General features: G+C 41.4%; 1 non-coding gene across 1 annotated transcript; it reads left to right on the plus strand.

Annotated features, from left to right (window-relative positions):
- Positions 1-5,127: 5,127 nt before the first annotated feature.
- TRNAM-CAU (transfer RNA methionine (anticodon CAU)) lies at positions 5,128-5,211 on the plus strand. The gene is given in 2 exon segments: positions 5,128-5,165; positions 5,176-5,211. It is a non-coding gene; the product is annotated as a tRNA-Met (tRNA).
- Positions 5,212-6,627: the final 1,416 nt, after the last annotated feature.

The following is a 6,627-nucleotide window of genomic DNA, read 5'->3' on the forward strand; positions in this document are numbered from 1 at the left end:
CATTGTAGCAAAGCCTCCAAAAGAAGTCAAAGAGAATCAACCAAGTGTTGGTATCCAAAGAGCACATCAAAGTCCAAGACCCAGTTTGGATACATCAAGCATGGGTTCAACCTCAACAATAAAAGGTGATATGGTGGGTAGCATCAAATGAGTCAATCACTGCTCAAGGATACTTCCAAGGAAACATTAAAGTTTGGGAGCCTGAATCTACTCACCTCAAGAAACAAGTTCTACAAAGAGCAATCTGAGCTATCAACGAAAGACAAACAACTTAACCAGGAGAAAGAACAACCACAAGAGGCAAAAAAAAAAAGATCAAACAAGCAAACAATGTGACAAGTTTGGGTACCAAAGTCAAACGCTAGTCAAGCTACCCAAGAAAGATAGGTGAAGCACCGGATGATTCCAGTCAAGCTACTCAAATCACAAGGATTTTATGAAGGTAACACTTTAATATGGCTACCAAAAGTTATACTTCGATCTAGAACAACCAAGAGAAATCATGCAACACAAGCTTTTACCCAAAGGCAACCAATGACAACCAAGAGCCACTAAAACCCAATTGCAACCAAGGCTGCTATAATCTCTAGATGGATACCTCGTCGTCTACTCCAAAGTCAAGGCTTCTAAAACAAAAATTATCAGGTTTGGCTATCGAAGCCTAGTGTCCATCAAGTCATCGAGCAAAAGGAGAAAATGCAAAGGACGATCACACACGGATCAATGACAAGGTGGGTTCCAAAATCGCTCGTGAAAAATCAATCACAAAGAACCTACACATATCAACAATCGCTTCTCATGGGAAATAACGCAAAGGACACATTAGTTTCTACAAGAGCTGAATGACTTGTTTCACAAAGCAGTGTCAACATACGACAAGCAAGTCAAGAGGAGCCAAAGTATGCCAACCTACTAGACAAAATGGTGGCATCAATAGACCAACACAAGGAGAGAGGCCTAAATCTCCAAAAGTTATGGAATTGGATTTCTCACCTTGAACATGTAAGTCCAAGTAGCCATTAAACATACATGGCATAACAGTCAGAGTCGGGCAACTAAGACACCAAATGAACAAGGTGTTAGTCAAAAAGCTTCAAGTAATATTCTATGTGGTCTAAGCCTCTTAGCTATTCTAGATACTGGTTCAGCTAGAAGAGTTGAGCATAATTACATTGTGTTGCTCATGTTGGTATAGGTGGGGCATAAGAGTCGAGGTCTATGTAATTTATGTTTGGTGAAGTGGAGGAGGAAGTCCAAAAGACACTCACGCACTGAGCACAGTGAGGTGTGAGTGGAGAAGCTTCTACAACAAAAACCCCTCTTGGAAACGTGGAAGCTATTGCGATGTCCTTTGATGTCGCATGTGCTACATCTATTCCTTGAAGCACCCATCAACTCCATCTCTTACATTGCATGCTTTTGTTTGATAAGTTTTTCATATGCATATAGAGTGTCTCATAATTGGCACTTGCATTAGGCACTCTTTCCTTGTTTCTCCCAAGCACTCACCTTGCATGACAGATACTTCAAGTCCAAATGCTCAACTCTAATAAGAGCGTATACCAAAAGCACTTTTTCCACCGGGTTTTTTCACTTTGGTCATCCAGGTTTTGATTCTAATCTAGAAACACATCATCTTCTTTTATATATTACTTCTACACCACCAATAAGGAAATGGCTACCCAAATCAATCATCGACGACTTGGATCTATAGCTGCAAATCCTAACATACTTATCAAGAGAACATCTTACATTCAAGGACAACAACCAAGCTTCATCAAACATATAGATACAAGGGACAAACAATGACAACTTCAACAAGCGAGCTCTTAAAACAAAACATAAGGAGCTCCACAGTGTTGAAGCTAGTGAAGTATTGCAAGTCAACGCCAAAGGCAGTCACATCAAAAGAACTCTTCACGACAAAAAGTGGCAACAAAAAGAAAAATGCACAACAAAATGAAAAGTTACCTCGACAATTGAAATCCAATTATGCATAAAAAAGAACACAAAAGATATGAACCACTCAAAGAAGGGGGGAGCAACGTCATCCACAACAAAGCACTTCCAAAGCTAATGGCCAACCAAGAAGACAAAGTTGAAGACAACCCTAATGACAAGACTACACATGGTCGTGTCAAGGGATGACACAAGCTAGGAAGGGGGGAATGTTAGCAAATTGACCGAATAGGTGCCCACCTGGCCGGATATGTAGCCGAACATCACATTTGTACTCTATTGTTTGTTCGAGCTAGTGTAGTGATACTTTGTGTAAATCCTGATTCCAGAGTAGCATGTCAATTCCTTGAGATGTAATTCTTTCATGATGATTGTACAGGTCCATGTGAGTCGGCCACTGGCCATTTAGAAAGCCCTAGGTATAAATATCAATAACTTTAATGTGAAGGAGAGGCTTATATTTTGGAGAAGAAGGAGTGTTGAAAAATGTATGTTTAAGCTAAAAAGCTGCTCCAACTTGTAATCAACTTTTTTAATGATTGGGTAATCCATTTTCAATCCAAAACTTGCATTGTGTTCCTCTCTCTTTGCTCTTTCATTCAAGTGTAAGCATTGTCAGTTTTGTTGAGGTTCATGACTACACGTGAGCCCAATCTTCACGTTTTGACCATAGGAGAGTGTTCTTAGACAATAGGGCGACATCTCTGGTATGTTCTGTTGCAGTTTTCGGGACCTTTTTCATGATGGATCGAGATTTTGGTACCTTGTCGAATTGCGACTAGACTTGTTATGATAGTGCCCCTAGGTGTCCTAGACCTCCTCCTAAAGTTTTGTTGCATTTCGAGTCTGTTCGAGTGTTGAAATGGTGTGATGACTTAGAGCAGTGAGAAAGGACATTAGCAGATTTTCTTGATCATTGAGTGGTGATTTTCTTGTTGAGTTAGCATGTTTTCTTGTTAGGTTCACTTCTTGAGATTGACAACCTCAAAAATTCTCCGTGCCCCATCCGAGTCACTTCTGTTAGTGCCAGATAGCTATGCTACAGACGTTTGTCGCCACGACCCACTAACATTGGCACCGTTTTTTTTCTTGCTAGACTTAAGCCATAGAGCTTGAGGATGTTGATATGCATCCCATGAATTCAAGGGATGCCCATATCCCCAAAACGATAAGGATGAGGAATTTTTAGGAGAATTTGAGGAGTATGGCACTAAGGAAGATGCTCAAAAGCCTTTCAAGCATGCCGTTGCACATTAGAGGGGGTGAGTAGCATAGCAACCATGCTATGTCATATTTCTGTCCAACTTGATGCTATAGCAGCTCTTCCCACCATGATAGTAGATTACAGATGTAGAGGCTAACTTCAATCTTTTCAAGAATGTTGTCGCATATGAGAGGGACATAATAACATAACAAACAGTCTATGTCACATTCCTCTCCTACTTGATGCTATAGCAGGTCTTTCCCACCATGATGGTAGATTGAAGACATAGACGCTTACTCCAAGCCTCACACAGAGCCACATAGATGCATTGCTAAGGGAAATGAATATACTCGCGTCCTGCAATCATTTAATAGTGAGAAGCTCCAAAGTGTGCAAGGCCTAAAGTCATCTACTTCTAACTATGAGGAAAAGGAACACATATGAAAACATGGTTACTATGTTTTTGACAAAACGGTCCAATTTACATGTGGTACGACATTTGTAGGAGGTGGATGGACCTGTAATGATTGGCCCATAGTTTGTGGAGAAGGCTTACAAGTGGTGGATGAGTCTTGCATGTGCTTTCACCAATTGGGCACATTTCAAATTATGTTTTGATGTGAGTTCTTGCCCAGTCAAGAGGTCTTGGCCACTCTAGTGTTTTTCTCTGTGTAGAGCCCCTTCAGCCAATTGAGCATCATAGTGCACTTGGTGGTTCACATCGTGCAAGAAAGGTAAAAAAGGGTCATGATTCAAAAGGAAGAAGTCTAGAGTGGATTAAAGGGGAGAGACTTGAGCAACGAGGCAAGGTGGTCGAAGAAACTACGCATGTCAAGAGAGAAAGCTAGCACAAATTGTAGAAGCAGTAGCAGTACGAGAAAGCACACCCAAAAAAAAAAAGCTTTGGTTTTATTGAGGTAAGACGCACAAAGGATAAGTGTCCAAATAGAACAATTGGTAGCAGCTCTAGCCAGGCTTAGAGGGAGGAAAGATCCTCGTGCCAAATGCATACTGTCCAATGCTTTACCTCTTTTCTAGGCAGAGTGAAAGAGGTGATCGTTGATTATTTGGATAGCTCTCACATGTGCGCCATTAAATTATCTTGCGGATGTGCGCTATTAAATTGTCTTTGTGGGAGCGAGCCCTTCACGATGGGACCACATATCAAGATGGCCACAGAAATGAGGTAAAATGAGAGCTACATATACTTGCTTGTTTGAATCAACCAGAATATACGATCTTTTAAGCTGATTGGAGGAGGCTAAGAGGTGGCTAGCGTGAATCCTCATGGTTGAGAGGCATGCTAAGACGATGGTAGGGTAAAACACCCAACTTAAGGCCACCTAAGAAAGGCGATGAATTGCGACCAGTCTGATGCATTGTTTTCAGCTTGGGAGGGTGCAATCAAAAGCTGAGCTAGAAGCGATGTCCCGAACACTGAAGGCTGCAGGACGCACGAGATGGAACAAAATTCCATGTGTAATAAAAAACTCCATGAATAGGGAGACGCCATGGGGCGTAAGTTGAGCCAATGAGCCACCAAGGCTTGAACTCGAGATCCAACGGCATGCATTCAATCGTCGCTTGCCCTAACCAACCCAACACCCGCTTGATTGTGTCTCAAACTTGGAGCAAAACGGCTTTATTTTAGGCAATCCACGGGTCCCATCAAAGGGGGCCGGTTTTTTATTGGCCCCTTTACCCTAGGCTGATGCACAATCATGTTGCTGAGGTTTAGGAAAAAGACACCATCTTTCTCAGCCGTTGGATAGTGCGACCCACCCTCTACGAAGGAGAAGGCCTATGATGGAAAACACACCTCCCTATAGGAAAGTGGCTAACCCTAGTTCCCTTCGTCCAGCTAAACGTGACGGCGTAAAACTCATGGGACTGAGTTTCACGCTAGGAGAGGCTGCTGCTTCCCCGGTAGACTAAGTAAATGTGTAAATAATAATCATACATCTGGGGTGGTGGCGCAGTTGGGTAGCGCGTAGGTCTCATAGCTCTGAGGTATCCTGAGGTCGAGAGTTCGAGCCTCTCTCACCCCATCGCTGCACACAGTGGTTTTGTGCTATCTGCTAACTTCTCTTAGATCGGACGCTGCTCGTCTTCGCCCAAAAGAAAAAGAATCGATCTACCCATTTTAAAACGTAAAATGAAGCAGAATCTTCGACGATCCTCACATGAATCCTTGGGATCTTCGCAGCCTCGTCGAAAGCACGTCCGTCAGGCGTCCATCAGAAGGGTAACAAAGCAAGGGTGGTGGCAGCGTGTAGGCTTTAAAAAAATTAAAAATTGCAAGCATGGAGTTTCACAATGTGAGTGTTCGCAGGTGGCAGCGTTTAGGCTTTAAAAAATTTAAAAATTGCAAGCATGGAGTTTCACAATGTGAGTGTTCGCAGGTGGCAGCGTTTAGGCTTTAAAAAATTTAAAAATTGCAAGCATGGAGTTTCACAACGTGAGTGTTCGCGTTGTTGGTCTAGGGTGTCGACTAGTGTGAGGCACGACGGGAGGAGTTCAAAAGTGGCTTCTCTTTTGTAACAAGTGCAGGATATCAGCCTCAAGTTGGTACGTGTGAATAGGAATCTCCATGGGAAATGAATGTTATCGGAAAAGCTATGCTTATAGACATGAAGAAAAAAAGAGTACATTATACAATTAAACAAACATGAAATTGAGACATGAAATTGAAGATATTTAAAGAACACATTACTAATATGAAAACTCTATATAAGTTAGAAGCATATCACTAGATGTATGAGAACTCCTGCTTGGTGGAAAATACATAAAGCATCGATGGATTGTAATAAGAAATGAAGCGCTTACTGACCTGGTAATTGTGTATAGGTGATTTTTTATTGAAGCCAATGTTTATGTCAAGCTCCATAAAAGCAATGTAAATAGTTAAAACATTTTGCCTTGCAATTAAGCACAAAGTGAAAATGCTAAACATACAGTGCACGTCATGCAGAAGTGTCATACAAAAGTATGGTCGAGAGTTGGCATTCTGGTCTCTCCAAAAATTATAACAAACGGAAGTTGTGCCTTGCCCCATAGGCTTTATGTGTGGACCAAGCAAATGCATAGGCATGGGGAATTGGATGCAAATAATGGACCTTGCAATGTTGTCGAGTTGGAGTTGTGTTTGTGTAGTCGAAACATCCAGTGTTGTGAATATATGTCCTTTTTGTGACACACAACACAGGGGTTAACACAAATACAAAAGATGCAGGAGATAAATTAAACTTAAAGAGAAGCAGAGATAACTTTAGACAATGTAGGTTTTATTGTAGTGATGAGTTCTTAGTTCATAAGTTCTGACGCAACGACTACATTAGAATGACTCAAACATATACTGCGAATAGTGAACTAAGAGGGTGGTTCACTTTGTTGTTTTGAATCTACATTATACTATTTAAATACAAAACGCAAACCGTTTAAAACTTGTCTTTCGTTAAACCCCA

The sequence above is a fragment of the Adiantum capillus-veneris genome, chromosome 1 (assembly GCF_014529385.1).
Source record: "Adiantum capillus-veneris isolate H3 chromosome 1, ASM1452938v2, whole genome shotgun sequence".
Taxonomy (NCBI): domain Eukaryota; kingdom Viridiplantae; phylum Streptophyta; class Polypodiopsida; order Polypodiales; family Pteridaceae; genus Adiantum; species Adiantum capillus-veneris.